The sequence below is a fragment of the Chionomys nivalis genome, chromosome 7 (assembly GCF_950005125.1).
Source record: "Chionomys nivalis chromosome 7, mChiNiv1.1, whole genome shotgun sequence".
Taxonomy (NCBI): Eukaryota; Metazoa; Chordata; class Mammalia; order Rodentia; family Cricetidae; genus Chionomys; species Chionomys nivalis.
The window spans coordinates 102,335,393-102,353,788 of NC_080092.1; the positions used below are offsets into that span (position 1 = coordinate 102,335,393).

Consider the following 18,396-nt stretch of genomic DNA (forward strand, 5'->3'; position numbering starts at 1 on the left):
AGCCAGGTCTGTTTTTGCCCCTGTAAGCCTCTCTTTTTTTTTTTTTTTTTTTTTGGTTTTTCGAGACAGGGTTTCTCTGTGGTTTTGGAGCCTGTCCTGGAACTAGCTCTTGTTGTAGACCAGGCTGGTCTCGAACTCACAGAGATCCGCCTGCCTCTGCCTCCCAAGAAAAAAAAATCTTTTAAATTTGGCTTGATTGGGAATTTTTGCGTCATCAAAGAGCTCATTGGGAAATATTCCTAACACAAAGTAGAATTTAAGTATTCTATCTTTCTTTTTTCTTTTTTTAAAAAATATTTATTTATTTATTATGTATACAATATTCTGTCTGTGTGTATGCCTAAAGGCCAGACCTCTTTACAGATGGGTGTGAGCCACCATGTGGTTGCTGGGAATTGAACTCAGGACCTTTGGAAGAGCAGGCAATGCTCTTAACCACTGAGCCATTTCTCCAGCCCAGTATTCTATTTTTCTAAATATTTTTCTAAATATTTATCTTAAATATTGTTCACATTCACGATTGTTATAGCTTTGATGTAAGTTTTTTTATTTTTGAGTTTTGGGTTTCCCTGTCTTTGAACTCACAGAGATCTGCCTGTGTCTGCCTCCCAAATGCTGGGAATAAAGATGTACACCACCACTTTCCAGCAAGAAGTCATATTATGTCAGTCTTTGTACTATTTTTTTATAATCTTATTGATCACTCTGAGTGTTTTCACTATGAATGTAGCTTTGTAATCAGCTTTTCTGTTATAAATTGTTGGAAATTGTCATTGAATTGTATTCATTTCATGCTTCAAATTTACTATACACAACATATTTGTTTTGAGGTATCAAGTTCCCAAAAATTAATTATATGCTTCTTTATTTATTTTATTTACTTTTCATCTCTTTTGATTTATTTTATTTTGAAATCTAATGCTAGATATTAGGATAGCTACACCTTCTTGTTTCTTAGGTGCATTTAATCAGAAAACCTTTTCCTAATCCTTTACTTTGACGTAATGTCTGTCTTAGAGGTTGAGGTGTGTTTCTTGTATACAACAGAAGTCTGTATCTTCTTTTCCTATCCATTTTTTTAGCCTGTGGCCTTTTATAGGTGAGTTGAGACCATTAAGTGCTATTAATGACCAGTGGTTGTTAATTCCTGTTCTTTTTCTGTGGGAGTGGTTGTGTGTTTCCCTTCCTTCGGTTTTGCTGATGTGAGGTTATCTGTTGCTTGATTTTTTGTGTGTGAAGTTAGCTTCCTTGGGTTGGGGTTTTCCTTCTAGTACTTTCTGTAAGGCTGGGTTTGTGGATATATATTGTGTATATCTGGTTTTGTCATGGAATATCTTGTTTCCTCCATCGATGGTGATTGAAAGGTTTGCTGGCTATAGATATCTGTGCTTGCATCTGTGGTCTCTTAGTGTCTGCAGCACATCTGACCAGGGCCTTCTGGCTTTCTTGGTTTCCATTGAGAAGTCAGGTGTAATTCTAATAGGTCTACCTTTCTATGTTACTTGACCTTTTCCCTTTGAAGCTCATAATATTCTGTCTTTAGTCTATATGTTTTGTGTTTTAATTATTGTATGGTGAGTGGACTTTATTTTGATCCAGTCTATCTTGTGTTCTGTAAGCTTCTTCTATCTTTGTAGGGCTATCCTTCTTTAAGTTTGGAAAGTTTTCTTGTATGATGTTGGTGAATGTGTTTTCTGTGTCTTTGAGCTGGAGTTCTTCTCCTTCTATCCCTATCATTCTTAGGTTTGGTCTTTTGATGTTTTTCCAGATTTCCTGGATGTTTTTTGTTAAGAATTTGTTAGATTTCATGTTTTCTTTGGCTGACGAATTTATTTCATATAGCTATCTTCAACCCCTGAGATTCTCTCTTCCATCTTTTCTATTCTGTTGGTCCAATTCTTACAGTGGCTGTCTGAGTCTCTGGGAACTGTTCTTGGTTTGCTCTGTGTCTCATGGAGCCACTGAGGTCTTCTTTAGCATGCTCTCTTGCTCTGTTCTCTTGGGTTGCTCTCACAACTTGTGCTTTATAGTGCCCCTTTTGGTCCTCTCAGCAGGAACCTCTCCTGCTAGCTGTCTAGATAACCCAAGTCAAGTTTGTGAGGACCCCTGCTGGGTTGCTGGTCACTCATCTCTTGGACCTCTCAGTATTGTATTTCAGAGTACCACTGAGGTTGCAGGATAGGTGAATTTGGGTGCAGGATGGTGTTTGTTGCTTGTGGGGGTCCAGTGGAAGGGAGTGGTATTGGTCCAGCTTCCTGCAGGAAACTCTCCTTTTGACTGGCTAGAGAAACTGAGCTAGTCAGGGTATAGGTCCAGGGTTTTGCCTCACTATGGAGGGCCTAGAAAGTGTGGTGTCATACTGGGTGGCTTGTCACTCATCTCTTGTTTCTCTCTGTATGACAGCAAGCTACTTTCAGAGGTTATGGTTAGGGACCCAAAAACTCCATAAAATGAGGGTAAAGTACAAAAATAATCAGGAGGGAAACTGACAATCAAAGTCTTTAAAACATGGTTGACCATTTAACCAAAGTCAAAATAATGAGTTTTTCTCCAATGTGGTTCTCTATTGGAACCATAAGCTCCCATATCAGATACTTACATGGATCTGTGTTTGAAAGAATTGTTTGCAAAAGCCCAAGGATCAAATGCCAAAGAAAAGTGCATAGGGTGCACTTAAGTAGTTTGGCACCATCTGCGCTCTGTATCCACTCTACTATGGTGGTTCAGCCTCCTCCAGGTCTTCCACTATTTACTTTTTTGGCACCTCATGTAACTGTCAGTGACAGTATCCTACAGCCCCCATTTTGCAGTCTCCATGGCAACATAAAGCTCTTTAGTCTCCACCCCATCAATCCCCATTACTTGTCTGCCTGATATGAATAAGGATAATCTAAGATACATTTAAATTTTTCCCTTTGGCTAACAACTAGTGAAATAATAGACACTATGAAATTTGAGGTTCCCTGGGAATTTCACTGTGGAAAAAGACTGACTTCTCCAGGTGAGACCGTGTCTACTGAAGAAACATTTACTCCTTATCTGACCACCTTACAGGAGAGACAGGAGCTGAGGTTTGGGGAGGGTTTTAGAGATGGGAAAGCTTTCATTATATGACTTAGGTATGTTAACTTAGTTGTGTATAGCCCTTGCCATCTATCTAAAACTGTTAGGACCTCAAGGATAAATTAATCAGCTTATATCTTCATCACTGTTCCAAATTAGTCATACCAAAAATATCATGTTTATTACTTTTGTTAATAATTTGTTCTTTTTTATTTTCTATTTTTATCTTAAAGAATAGCCTCATTATGAATCTCTGACTGTCCTGGAACTCACTGTATAGACTAGAATCTTGTAGAAAATCTCCGTAATTTGCCCACCTTATCTCCAATGTACCTGAATTATAGTTGGGCACATCACAGACAACTAAATTAATACATTTTTTGTTGTTCAAGACAAGGTTTCTTTTTGTAGCTTTGGCTGTCCTGAAACTAGCTTTGTAGACCAGGCTGACCTTGAGTTTATAGAGACCTGCCTTTCTCACAATTATGTAGTTTAGAATTGTTTTGAACACCCATTCCTGCTTCTGTTGCTCAGTGCTAGAAGGTCTTGCAGCTGCTTCAAGGCTGGGCCTTAATTGGTCAGTGAGAAGGAAAATAGATGAGTGTCCTCCAACTAATCTGTATTTTACTGTGAACTTGCAAATGAAGAGGGACTTGTGTAAGAATTGAGTTCACTGACAAACTGTAAATCAGGTATAGTCCCAGCACAGAGAGGTATGGGCAAGAAGGAGCATGAAAGCATTTCCCCTTAGACTGTAGCTCACATAAGAAATAGGTAGTGAGTCAATCAATTTTAGATGATTGCTAAATGTTCTGACTGGCCATTTCTTGCATCCACAGAGTAAGGAATCAAGAACCGGGATAAACAACCGAACTTATGAAACCAAATTACAGTAGTTGTACTAGTCTGACCAAAATAGAACTGGATAAAATGGTGTTCCCGTTCCTAGAAGAACTGTTATTTTACATATTTAAGATGTACATTCTGAGATAAAATGTGTTACTAATCCTTGGTGTGCTCTAATATAAATCACTAAACTTTGGAACACATGACCATAAACCTGTTTCACCTTTTTAGACGAATTTTTGTGGATTATAATTACATCATTTACATCATCACCTTCTTGCCTCTAAGACTTTCCAGAAATTAGAAAAATCATGAATTTTGCTTTATCAAGAGTTGCTGTTTTAATGTGACTTAGGTTTGGCTTCAGAATATCTGAGCTATAAAGGAAAGGATTGATTACACTGGTTACTAACTCTGTAATGGGCTAGGTGTGGGGCGTTGCTAGGGGTGGGCGTTGCTAGTGGTGGGGCGTTGCCAGGGCCAGGGAGGGGCCCTGGTGACCCAGCACTCGGGGTCAGTGGGCCTTTAGGGGGACTGGGGGGGGGAGGGTTGGGGCGTGGCTGGGGATGGGGCGTCGCTAGGTTTGGGCGTTGCCGGGGGTGGGGCGTTGTCAGGGCCGGGGAGGGGCCGCGGTGACCCGGCACACGGGTCCATGGGGACTCGGGGTGGCTGGGGGGGCCGGGGCGTGGGGTCCCCACGGGACGTGTCCCGGCCTTGGACACTCTCCCGGGGGATGGGGGGCGGCCCCACCGCTCCCTGCCCGCCCTCGCTCCGGGACCCGGTTCCGGTCCGGGACTACGTCTCCCATGATTCCCCGCGGCGGCCATTTTGCCTGTAGTCCGGGACCGTCCGGGATGGACTCGGTCTCCCAAGATCCCCGGGCTGGAAGCCCGGGCTCCTTCTTTCCTTCCTGCCTGCCCGGCGCTCCCGCCACGCTGGTAGCCAGCTCCCAGCGCGCGGGAAGCAGAGAAAGGAGAAAAAAGAAGAAAAAAGAAGAAAAACCGCCGCTTTTACCCCCCGCCGCCTGCAGCCGCCGCCGCCGCCGCTTGTGGAGCCGCTATCGCCGCGGGGGAATCCGAGGTGCCTGTTCGGAGGGGGGGGGGGGGGAGGGGGCGGAGCTCCAGGGCCACTTCCCGCGGGTTCCCGGGACCGGAACCAGGGCAATCGTGGCTCCCGGGCCGGCGATGGGGGGGTGCGTGGAGAGGGGGGGATCGGGGAGGGAGGAGGGAGGAGGAGCGAGCCACGCGGCTTCCCGCCGGTCCCCGTAACCGTAACCGCCGGGGCGACCGGGCCGGCGCGGGGGTGCGTGGGGCGTGGTGGGGACGGGGGGGGGGGGGGGGGGGGGTGGAGCGAGGAGGGAGGGGGGAGGGAGCGAGCCAGCCACGAGGCCAGGCGGCGGGAGCGGGAGCAGCCAGCAGGTCCAGACAGATGTCCACGGTGTCCGCCGTCCCCCGTCCCGCCCCCCCCCCCCCCCCCCCCCCCCCCCCCCCCGCGGACACAGGACACTCGGGAGGCCCCGGTACTCAGGCCATAATCCGCCAGGCCCCTCCTCCCGGCCCAGACGCTGACTCCACGTCTCCCCTGTGCCCTCTGTAGGCCCCTGACCGGACTCAGGATCCTCCTGGACCCCGAGACCCCTCGCTGGAGGCTGCAGGAAGATTCCCAGAAGGCCACAGAGGGCCCCAGTGTCCACAGACTCTGCCCAAGCGGCGACCAGGACTCCACTGGGGGCCTGGGCTGTGCCCAGAGAGGCTTCAGGTACGCGCTGAAGGTGCTCTGGGGGGGGCAGAGCTGACGCCCACGGTGTCCAGGCAGCCCCTGGGCGGACACAGGACACTCATGAGGCCTCCAGACTCTGCACAGACAGAGACCAGAGTCCGCCAGGCCCCTCTGCCCGGCCCAGACGCTGACCCCACGTCTACCCCGTGCCCTCCGCAGGCCCTTGACCGGACTCAGGACGCCCCTGGACCCCGAGATCCCTCGCTGGAGGCTGCAGGAAGATGCACAGAGGGCCACAGAGGGCCACAGAGCGCCCCAGAGTGCCCCAGAGTCCACAGACTCTGCCCAGACGGCGACCAGGACTTCACTGGGGGCCTGGGCTGTGCCCAGAGAGGCTTCAGGTACGCGCTGATGGTGCTCTGGGGGGCAGAGCACACGCTCACGGTGTCCAGGCCGCCCCTGGGGAGAGGAAGGGGAGACTCTGCAGGCCTGGCATGGTAGGATATTATGCTTGTAATACCACTGTCCAGTGTACAAAACAGAGTCATTCTCTTGGTGTGCAGTGGGAAGAGAGATTTGAAAATTGATGGTGTGGTTTCTAGAATTTTTGAATATTGCATTCCACTTTCAAGTTTGTCTTATAAATGTTTCAAATAGTTTCAAAGCTGGTAGTATTATGGTGATGTTTATTGTCTTTTAGCAATACATAATTAGAATGCTTCTAACTTTCTGCTATCACCAGCCACAATGACATGATTCAGTGCTGTTTAGTTCCAGGTGACAAAAGGAGCTACCAAGTTTTCTCAGGTGTGCATGGTGTTGGGCAGGTAGATAGGGCAGAATCTATGTCTTGTGCTATAGTCCTTGTGACAGGAAGCATAATTATATTCCATTTTCTAAATAATTTTATAAATATTCATCCTAAATATTTTTATAAATATTCATCCTAAATAATTTTATAAATATTCATCCTTAATATTTATCCCGTTCTTGATTGTTATACCTTTGTTGTAAGTTTTTTTTTTTTTTTTTTAGTTTTGGGTTTCTCTGTCTTTGAACTCACAGAGATCTCCCTGTGTCTGCCTCCTAAGTGCTGGGATTAAAGATGCAGAGCACTACTTTGATGTGAGTTAGCCAGAAACACGCTTATGTTATTGGCCAAACAGTGGTGCAGGAGAATTGTCTGTATTCTGTCAATCATATTTTAAATAAAGGCTGATTGGCAAGGCAGGAAGTATAGGCGGGTCAACCAGACAGGAAGTAGAGGTGGGGTGATGATGACAGGAAGATTCTGGGAAGAAGGAAGCTCTTCCCCTACTCCTGCCCAGAATCCTAAGAAGCAACATGTTATCTGCCCTGCTGTGAAAGGTACTGAGCCACATGGCTAACATAGATCAGAATAATCAGTTAATATAAAACTCAGGAGCTAATAAGTAGCCTGAGCTAATGGGCCAATCAGTTTTATATCTTATGGAGATATCTGTGTGATTTTCTTTAGGGCTTGCCAGCTGTGGGTAACTGGGCAGCGCAGAAACCCCAACATGCAGGCCCACCCTCATGTTACAGAATGGCGTTCTCGTGGATAACTACATCCACAGAAAGCCTGAAAAAGCTTGTAACGAATACAGTTAAGCATGTTTTCTTGGTAGCAGCAATTTCTTGGGTCTGCTTCTTAGAGGCAAACAAGCTCTCTCATCTAAGAGAGGCTTCCTGACTCGGCTTTAGCTGCAAAACCCTGCAGCTTTTTCAGAGGTCCTGCCATGAAATACTTAAATGGTGTTGTTGAAAAGCTGAATGCATGTTTTTCGGTTTTCAGCTTTAGCAAAAAAAAAAAGCTGCACTGTTTTAAATTGCTGGCTTTCTAGCCCGTCCTGCCAGGGCAAACTCTGATTCTTTCAGGTAGGCAGTGTGACTACTAAAACACTTGAGTATGGTCTGAGCAGAATGCTGCTGCTTGCTTGCTGGCTGAGACCTTGAAACACTGTAGAGTTGTGGCAGTGAAGGCTGCTCTGGCTGGTACCTCAGCCACAAGGCTGGAATCACAGAAAGCTAAGGAATGGGCTATATCCATCCTTCAAAGCCATGGCTTTAATCCGCTCCATAAATCCTCATTTGGTAAGAAAAAGACATATATATACAGTAAAGAGATTCAAAGATGAAGAAGACCTCTAAATGGTTTATAGTGTGTTTAAAATATGTGCAGGGTAAAGGTTAAAGTTCTTAAAGTGGAAAAAATAGGAAAGAGTAGTTGGGTGTGTTGGTACATACCTTTTATCCCAACACTTGGGGGCCAGAAATAGATTTACCTGTGAGACTTCAAGGGGCAGAGGTAGAATGATCTCTGTGACTTCAAGGTGTGGTGGTATACACCTTTAATCCCAATGCCTGGGAGGCCAGGACAGACAGATCTCTGTGAGTTCGGGGTGTGGTAGCACACACCTTTAATCTCAGCACTGTTGACAGATCTCTTTGAGTTCAAGGACAGCCTGGTCTACAGATTTATTCCTGGACAAAGATATACAGAGAACCTGTCTCAAAAAGAAAAGGTAAATATAAAAGAAATAGAGGTTAAGTAAAGCCACATAAAGATGGAAAATACACAGAGAATCTTGATACTGTATGTTATTATGCTCTCTTTGAATTGTTTTAACGCTGGTCCTTCATGTTACAAAACAGCATTGTAAATAATATGGTTTCTGTGTTATTATTTCAGGTGTGATCACTTGGGAACAAACAAGCATCTCCATAGAGAAGGTAAGGCACATTGCTTTGTGGAAGGTCCAAGGCCCTCTCTACTATATCTATGCTGAGCAAGGTATCCATCCAAAGAGAATAGTTTCCCAAAAATCCAGTACAAGCAGTAGAGATAAATCCTGGTGCCACTCCCAGTGGCCCATCAGTCTTCCCCAGCCATACCACTGTCAACCACATTCCAAGGGAATAGTTTGGCCCTATGTTGGTTCCTTCCCAGTCTGACTGGTGTTGGTGAGCTCCCATTAGCTCAGTTAAACTGTTTCAGTGGGTGAGCCCATCATGGTCTTGACCTATTTGCTCATATTCTCATTCCTTCCACTCTTCAATTTCAGAGTACCACTGAGGTTGCAGGATAGGTGAATTTTGGTGCAGGATATTGTTTGTTGCTTGTGGGGGTCCAGTGGATGGGAGTGGGTATTGGTCCAGCCTACCTGCAGGAAACTCTCCTTTTGACTGGCTATAGAAACTGAGGCAGTCTGGGTAGAGGTCCAGGTTTTTGCCTCACTATGGAGGGCCTAGAAAGTGTGTTGTCATACCGCGTGGCTTGTCACTCACCTCTTGGTACTCTCTGTATGGGAACCAGCTACTTTCTTGCATCCACAGATTAAGGAATCAAGAATCAGAATAAAGAGCCTAACTTATGAAACCAAATTACAGTAGTTGAACTACTCTGACAAAAATAGAGCTGTATAAAATGGTATTCCCCTGCCTAAAAGAACTGTTATTTTACATATTTAAGATGTACAGCCTGAGATAAAATGTATTACTAATCCTTGTTGTCCTCTAATATAAAACACTAAACTTCGTAGCACATGACCATAATAAACCTGTTTCACCTTTTTAGATGATTTTTTGTGGATTATAATTACATCATTTACATCATCACTTTCCTGCCTCTAAGACCTTCCATAAATGAGAAAAATCATTAATTTTGCTTTATGGAGTTGCAGTTTGAATGTGACCTAGGTTTGTCTTCGGAATATCTGAACTATGAGGGAAAGGGTTGATTACACTGGTCATTGACTCTGTAATGGAACACACACACACACATACACACACACACACACACACACAGGACACCATATTTTGTAAAAGAACAGGAATTGCTCTGAGAGACTGGAAGAGTTTCTACTAAAACACCTATTTTCCGTACTAGAGCCCTTTTTTCCATACTAGAGCCTAGGGGAATGGCATGTTTGGGAAAGGCTGTGTTGGCTTAGTGATTTGATTTCTGCTCATCTAGTAGGGGAACTGCTACTGTCTTGAGGCTCAACTGGGCAATCCTAGCTATTGAGGGACTCTGGTTGGCAATCATGAGCCCCAGTAGTAGGTAGTTTACCGGTTCTTTCAGGATTCTCTTGTTTTGCTCCAAGGAGCTGTAAGGAGGACCACAAGCCATGCTATGGTGAATGTATGAGCCACTGTCCTCAGACCAGGTAGAGCTGGTTGGCTGAGTTGTCAGAGCTGCTTGGACAGGGATGAACCATGAGCCAGACAGGTTCTCTTGTTCTTTGTGGTTACCTGGGCAGTGACCCTTGACCTTTGAGCTTTGTTGAGTGTGGGGGAGGCTAATCCATCCTGGCATGGGAGACTATGAGTTTATAATATTGTTTCTTCATGCTATGTAATTGAGAATTTCTTTAAACACTCCAGGACTAGGCTTTCGCTGGTCTATGAGAAAGAAAAACAAACCAGCTAATGAGTGATCTCCTGTCTCTCAGACTTTTCCTGTGTGATTGTAGATAAAGAGGGATCTGTGGAAGAATTGAGTGCATAGACAAATCTTGAAGCTGGCAGATTCACAGTGCAGAAAGGAAGAGACAGGACATTGGTTGAGAACTTTCCTACTTCAACAGTAGCTGAGATTAGCAATGTGGAACTAGGTAATCAATTTTAGATGCTCCATAAATGTTCTGATGGTCATTTCTTGGTGTCCACAGACCAGGCAATCAAGAATCTTGACTGACCTTATTATGAAACCAAATTGCTATAGTTACAACAGTTCAATCAAAATAGATCAGAGTGAAATGTTGTGGCCCTGCCTAACAGGACCATTACTGGTTTTAGATATATTCCCTGAGAATTAATACCCTGTGAATTAATATTGCATGATCGATAATAAAATTAATGGTATAAGAATTTCCCATAGTTTCTGTAACACATGGTTATAAAGCCTGCTTCAAATTTCACAATAATTTCTTGAGATTATAACTATATCATACTTTGAGCTTCCCTCTGTACGCATTTCCTTGGGAGAGGGAGACTCTGCAGTCCTGATATGGTAGGATATTGTGCTATATATGCTGATATTTGATATATATGCTGAGAGAATATTTATTACAGGAGAGAGGTGCAGAGAGAAGAGACGAGAGACAAAACCTGTGTGCACTCCAAAATAGAGAGAACTACTCCATGGCCTCTTTTTAACCGTTATTGTTTGAATGTGACCTGTGTTTGGTTGTAGTACCTCCCAGCTATGAATTAAAGGGTTCGCTACACTGGACATTGAGTGTATAATAGTGTGTATATGCATAGGACCCTGTGCCTTGGATGAAGAACAGGAAGTGCTCTTGGAGAATAGAAGATTTTATTAAACTGCAAAGTAGCGTCTTATCTCACCATAGTGTGGAAGGACAAACCTGGAGACTTTCTTGATCTTGATCTTGATTCCCTAGTAGTGGCTGGTCTCAGGCAGGGAGACACGTGGCCAGCTGGCCAAAGATAGAGACAGGGATAGACACGACTTGCAGAGTGAGGTCTACTGCGCATGCGTGGCCTTTTCGTGGAACTCTGCGTGATTCTGGGAAATGTGGTCTTTTAAATCTGGTGGGCAGATGCACTACTCTCCACATGCATGGCCTGTTTGTCTAACTCTGTGTGCTTCTGGGAAATGTGGTCTTTTAGATCAGGCGGGCAGACGCTCTACTCTGCACATGCGCAGTCCTTTTCTCAAACGCTGTGTGATTCTGGGAAATGTGGTCTTCCCAGGTTAGGTGCAACATTATGGCCTCTACGTACAGTGGCCTTCTGGGATATGTAGTGCCCCAGTAGAAAAACAGACATGACTTGCAGAGTGAGGATGCTTTGAAATGTATTTAGGCCACGTGGTTGTTCAAATTCTCTAAATGGGCACATACAGTTCAAGGCCAGGTCTGTTTTTGCCTCTGTCAGCCTCTTAAAAAAATCTATTAAATTGAGCCTGTCTGATACAAATGAGCAAAACTTACACATATATGGTTTTCTGTCCATGGTTTTTTGGTCTCTGTGCTCTCGGTCCACCCCCACCTTAGCCAGTCTCAGCACCATGCTGCCTGAGGCACTGGCCCCTCCCCTACCCTCTCAAGCCTACACTCCCTACCTCTTCTGGTTGAGCTACATTCATTCCCTAGTCCTTTGCTTCTATCCCAGCCACCATGCTTGGTCTGGATTTCAAACCTGAGCATGTCTTGACCCCTCCCTCGGGTACTTAATTGATGTCCCAAAAGAGAAGCACGTGGTTTCCCTTTCTTCTTCCCTGGGTTCGCCTTCCATGTGGCTTCCTGGTTTTCTCCTTGAGGCCACCGGAGAGCGTAGATCTCCCATTAAACCTGGTTATTTCTTAATTTTGATTGTTTTGATTTGACTTGATTGGAATTTTAGCATTGTCAGAGAGCTCGTTCTTCGTGAGTCCCTTTTCCTGTCCACGCATTTATGGTTTGTGGGGACCCATTTGTACTTATTTTTTTCGTTTTCTGATTTCTTTTTGAAGTTGTGAGCTCACTTTGGGAATTCGGTTCAGGTTGTGGTCAATCCGGTGGGATAGGTGTTAGCTGAGGCAGAGTTCTGTTTGTATCTGGACACTGGACAATTAATAAAAAAACCCAGGTTTGTTTTTGCACTTGTAAGCCTCTTACAAAAAAAATCATTTAAATTGGGCTTGATTGGGAATTTTTCCTAACCCAAATTAGAATTTAAGTATTCTATTTTTCTAAATATTTTCCTAAATATTTATCTTAAATATTGTTCACATTTCCGATTCTTATAGCTTTGATGTAAGTTTTTATTTTTGATGTTTGGGTTTCTCTGTCTTTGAACTCACAGAGATCTGCCTGTGTCTGCCTCCCAAATGCTGTGATTAAAGATGTACACCACCACTTTCCCGCCATAAGTCATACTATGTCAGTCTTTGTACTATTTTTTTATAATCTTATTGATCACTCTGAGTGTTTCCACTATGAATGTAGCTTTGTAATCAGCTTTTCTGTTATAAATTTTTGGAAATTGTCATTGAATTGTAGTCATTTTATTCTGCAACTTTACTATACACAGCATATTTGTTTTTAGGTATTAAGTTCCTCAAAATTAATTATATGCTTCTTTATTTTCTTTGGTTTTATTTTTCTTGTTGCTGTTAATCTTTGAAATAATTTTGGTTTAGTCTCAGTACCATGCTGCCTGAGGCACTGGCCCCTCCTCTACCCCCTCAAGCCTACACTCTCTACCTCTTCCGGTTTAGCCACATTCATTCCCGAGTCCTTTGCTTCTATCCCAGCCACCATGCTTGGTCTGGACTTCAAATCCCGCATGCCAGGTCCTGACCCCTCCCTCGGGTACTTAATTGATGCCCCAAAAGAGAAACACGTGGTCTCTCTTTATTCTTGCCTGTGTTCGCGTTCCAGGCGGCTTCCCGGTTTTCTCCCCTCCCTTTAAACCCGGATATTTCTTAATTTTGATTGTTTTATTTGGCTTGATTCGTAATTTTTGCGTCTTCATAGAGCTCGTTTAGGAATTATATCTAATATTTGGAGGTTCCCACCAAGCTAGGGCATGTCCTTTCCACGTGGCAGGCCTCCTGTTGAAAGGCCCCTAGTCTGCATTTTGAGCTCTCTACACCTTGCTTAAAACCGGCTTCTGGGGTACAGTGGCTGTGTCTTGGTGAGTCCCATTTCTTGTCTATGCTGTATGGTTTGTGGGGACCCATTCGTACTTATTTTTGTCGTTTTCAGATTTCTAATTGAAGTTGTGATCTCACGGTGGTAATTCGAGTCAGGTTGTGGTCAATCCCTTGTGCTTTGGGTTGGCTGAGGTGGAGTTCTGTATGTGGACACTGGGCACTTACTAAAAAAAGCCATGTCTGTTTTTTCCACTGTAATCTCTTACAAAAAAAAATCTTTTAAGTTGTGCTTGATTGGGAATTTTCCCCAACACAAAGTAGAATTTAAGTATTTATTTTTCTAAATATTTTTCAAAATATTCATCTTAAATATTGTTTACATTCACCATTGTTATAGCTTTGATGTTAATTTTTTTTTTTTTGAGTTTTGGGTTTCTCTTTGAACTCACAGAGATCTACCTGTGTCTGCCTCCCAAATGCTGTGATTAAAGATGTACACCACCACTTTCCCGCCATAAGTCATATTATGTCAGTCTGTGTACTATTTTTTTATAATCTTATTGGTGACTCTGAGTGTTTCCACTATGAATGTAGCTTTGTAAATTTTGGACATTGTCATTCAATTGTATTAATATTATTCTTTAAATTTAGTATACACAGCATATTTGTTTTTAGGTAATAAGTTCCAAGTAAATAATTCTATGCTTCTTTATTTACTTATTTTTATTTTTCTTGTTGCTGTTAATCTGTGAAAGTTTTGGTTTATTGGATACAACGTCTTTGCAGGTGGGTTTTGCTGATGTGAGGTTATCTGTTTGAGTTTTTTGGGTTCTGTTAGCTTTCTTTGTTTGGGGTTTTCCTTCTATTACTTTCTGTAAGGCTGGGTTTGTGGTTATGTGTTGTTTAAATGTGGTTTTGTCATGGAATATCTCATCTCCTCCATTGATGGTGATTGAAAGGTTTGCTGGGTCTAGATATCTGTGCTTGCATCTGTGATCTCTTAGTGTCTGCAGCACATCTGACCAGGGCCTTCTGGCTTTTTTGGTTTCCATTGAGAAGTCAGGTGTAATTCTTATCACCCAAAACCTCCATTAAATGCTGGTAAAGTATAAAAATAATCAGGATGGAGACTGACAATAAAATACTTTAAAAGATGCCTGACCATTTAACCAGAGTCAAAATAATGTTTTGGTTAATAGACATCTATTGGAACCCATAAGCTCGCATGTCAGATGGACCCCAGGTTGAGTTTTTACTTCCTATTAAGAAAAGAAAATGAACTTGCAGGCATGTATTCTGACTTCTTTGAATGGAGTCATATTGTGCTTCCCTGATGCCTACAAAATCTCTAGTTAGGAGTTTTCAATGATGTTGACCACATGACATCCAGATTGTGGTTAGATCATGAGACTGGAACTGAAGTCACTGTAAGGTTAAGTTAATCAGATACTTACATGGAGCTGTCTTTGAAACAATTGTTTGCAAAAGCCCAAGGATCAAATGTCAAAGAGCATTGCCTAGGGTGCACTTAAGTAGGATGGCACCATCTGTGCTCTGTATCCACTCTTCTGTGGTGTTGGTTCAGCCTCCTCCAGGTCTTCTACTATTTACTTTTTTTGGCTCCTCATGAAACTGTCAGTAACAGTATTCTACAGCCCCCATTTTGCAACCTCCCCAGGATTGTAAAGCTCTTTAGTCTCCATCTCATCAATTCCCAAATATTGTCTGCCTGGCAAGAATAAGGATATTCTAAGATACACGAATGGTGTTGCCTTATGTTGTCATGCTTATGTTGTCGTACGGGGAGAGCTATCACCGAATTTGCCAAACTCAGAAGACTACTGGTCTCTCCAGCATCTTCAGAAGTTCCTCACTTTTTCTATAATTTTTAAAAAAATGCTGCAAGTTCCCTGGCGGCAGTATGCAGCTGTAGTTCCCAAAATGGTGGTATCATGCCCTGTGGTGTCAGACAGCAGGCCCTGGGAGTAGCCAGTCCCAGGCATAAATGGCTGCCAGTCCCAGATTGGTGGCCTGAGTGGGGGTGTCAGGCCATGCGGTGTCAGGCAGTGGGTCCTGAGAGCAGCCAGTCTCAGGCAGAGATGGCTGCTGGTTCCCTAGTAGTGGCTGGTCCCAGACGGAGACACATGGCAGGCGGGCCAAAGATAGAGACAGGGATAGACACGACTTGCAGAGTGAGGTCTACTGCGCATGCATGGCCTTTTTGTGGAACTCTGGGTGCTTCTGGGAAATGTGGTCTTTTAGATCATGCGGGCAGATGCTCTACTCTGCACATGCGCGGCCCCTTTCTCAAACGCTGTGTGATTCTGGGAAATGTGGTCTTCCCAGGTTAGGCGGAACATTATGGCCTCTACACACAGCGGCCTTCTGGGAGATGTAGTCCCCCAGTAGAAAAACAGACATGACTTGCAGAGTGAGGTTGAATACCGTAACACTTTTAGCATTTAGGTTTACGTTGCCTCTGTAGTTAATTTTGTGGAGCTCGTAAATGGTTTCTCCTGTGTAGAGTAGCACTCCACTGCTAAACTGTGAATTAAGATTGCATGATTTTCTAATAGAATCTTTGGTATAAGAATTTCCCATAGTAACACATGGCCATAAAGCCTGCTTCAACTTTTCACAATAATTTCTTGAGATTATAACTATATCATACCCTGAGCCTCCCTGTGTATGGATTTCCTGGGGAGAGGGAGACTCCGTAGTCCTGTTATGGTAGCGTATTGTGCTATATATGCTGATATGTGATATATATGCTGAGAAAATATTTATTACAGGGGTTCTAAAATGTTTCTCCTGTGTAGAGTAGCACTCCACTGCTAAACAGTGATGTAGAAGAGTATAATTGATAATAGAATTAATGGTATAAGGATGTACCAGTTCTTAGGAGACATTAAGACACAGAAAGAGTTAGGTTGGGAGCTTAGGCTCCAGTCCTTAGCATCTATCACAGCCACCAGGCCTGTTCTGGACTTCAAATCCCAGCATGCCAGGTCCTGACCCCTTCCTGGGGGTGGGGTCGGTACCCCTCCCCAGGATACTTAAGTCATTCTCCCCTCCCCAAAGAGAAACACGTGGTCTTCCTTTCTTCCTCCCAGGTGTTGCATTCCTGAGGTTTCCCGTTTCTCTCTTGGGGCCACCCGAGAGCACAGATCTCCCTTTAAACCTGGATGTTTCTTAATTTGTATGGTTTTGATTTTGCTTGATTGGCAATTTTTGCTTCGTCAGAGAGCTCGGTTAGGAAATATTTCTAACATTTGGAGGTTCCCACCTAGCTAGGGCAGGTCCCTTCCACGTGGCAGGCCTCATGTTAAAAGGCCCCTAGTTTTCAGTTCCAGCTCTCTATGCCAAGCTTAAAAACTGCTTCTGGGCTACAGCTGCTGCGTCTTGGTGAGTCCCTTTTCTTATGCTATAGTGTTTGTGGGTATCCATTTGTACTTATTTTTGTTGTTTTCGGATTTCCATTTGAAATCAGGTGCTCACACTGGGAATTAGAGTCAGGTTGCAGCCAATTCTGTGTGATCTGGTTTTGCTGAGGCGGAGATCTGTTTCTATTGGGATGCCGGTCATTCAATCTCTGCTACCCCTTTTTTACCTAAGAGCCACTTTGGAGGATGCTTTGAAATGGACTTAGGCCACGTGGTTGTTCAAATTCTTTAAATGGGCACATACAGTTCAAGACCAGGTCTGTTTTTGCCCCTGTAAGCCTCTTAAAAAAATCTTTTAAATTGAGCCTGTCTGATACAAATGATCAAAACTTATATATACATGGTTTTCTGTCCATGATTTTTTGGTCTCTGTGCTCTCGGTCCACCCCCACCTTAGCCAGTCTCAGTACCATGCTGCATGAGGCAGTGGCCCTTCCCCTACCCCCTCAAGCATACACTCCCTACCTCTTCCGGTTGAGCTACATTCATTCCCTAGTCCTTTGTTTCTATCCCAGCCACCATGCTTGGTCTGGACTTCAAATCCCAGCATGCCAGGTCCTGACCCCTCCCTCGGGTACTTAATTGATGTCCCAAAAGAGAAGCACGTGGTTTTCCTTTCTTCTTCTCTGGGTTTGCTTTCCATGTGGCTTCCCGTTTTTCTCCTTGAGCCCACCCGAGAGCGTAGATCTCCCATTAAACCTGGTTATTTATTAATTTTGAATGTTTTTATTTGGCTTGATTGGGAATTTTAGCGTCGTCAGGGAGCTCGTTCAGGAAATGGTCCTAACATTTTGAGGTTCCCTCTTAGCTAGGGCAGGTAATTTCCATGTGGCAGGCCTCCTGTTGAAAAGCCCCTAGTCTGCATTTTGAGCTCTCTACACCATGCTTAAAACTGGCTTCTGGGGTACAGCGGCTGCGTCTTTGTGAGTCCCTTTTCTTGTCTATGCTATAGGGTTTGGGGGGACCCATTCGTACTTATTTTTGTCATTTTCTGATTTCTAATTGAAGTTGTTAGCTCATGCTGGGAATTCGGGTCATGTTGTGGTCAATCCGGTGGGATCGGGGTTCCTGAGGTGGAGTTCTGTTTGTATCTGGACACTGGGCACTTACTAACAAAAACCAGATCTGTTTTTGCACCTGTAAGCCTCTTACAAAAAAAAGAAATCTTTTAAATTGGGCTTGATTGGGAATTTTTCCTAACCCAAAGTAGAATTTAAGTATTCTATTTTTCTAAATATTTTTCTAAATATTTATCTTAAATATTGTTCACATTCCCGATTGTTATAGCTTTGATGTAAGTTTTTTCTTGAGTTTTGGGCTTCTCTGTCTTTGAACTCAGAAATCTGACTGTGTCTGCCTCCCAAATGCTGTGATTAAAGATGTACACCACCACTTTCCCGCCATAAGTCATATTATGTCAGTCTGTGTACTATTTTTTTATAATCTTATTGGTGACTCTGAGTGTTTCCACTATGAATGTAGCTTTGTAAATTTTGGACATTGTCATTCAATTGTATTAATATTATTCTTTAAATTTAGTATACACAGCATATTTGTTTTTAGGTAATAAGTTCCAAGTAAATAATTCTATGCTTCTTTATTTACTTATTTTTATTTTTCTTGTTGCTGTTAATCTGTGAAAGTTTTGGTTTATTGGATACAACGTCTTTGCAGGTGGGTTTTGCTGATGTGAGGTTA

At 43.6% G+C, this 18,396-nt stretch overlaps 1 long non-coding RNA gene across 1 annotated transcript in view; it reads left to right on the forward strand.

Annotated features, from left to right (window-relative positions):
* Nucleotides 1–5,911: 5,911 nt before the first annotated feature.
* The window catches only part of LOC130876853 (uncharacterized), a 39,750-nt gene continuing 27,265 nt past the window's right edge, over nucleotides 5,912–18,396 (forward strand). Inside the window, exons 1-2 of the long non-coding RNA XR_009057361.1 lie at nucleotides 5,912–6,029; nucleotides 8,342–8,382. This is a non-coding gene — a long non-coding RNA (uncharacterized LOC130876853). The remainder of the gene's footprint in view (nucleotides 6,030–8,341; nucleotides 8,383–18,396) is intronic.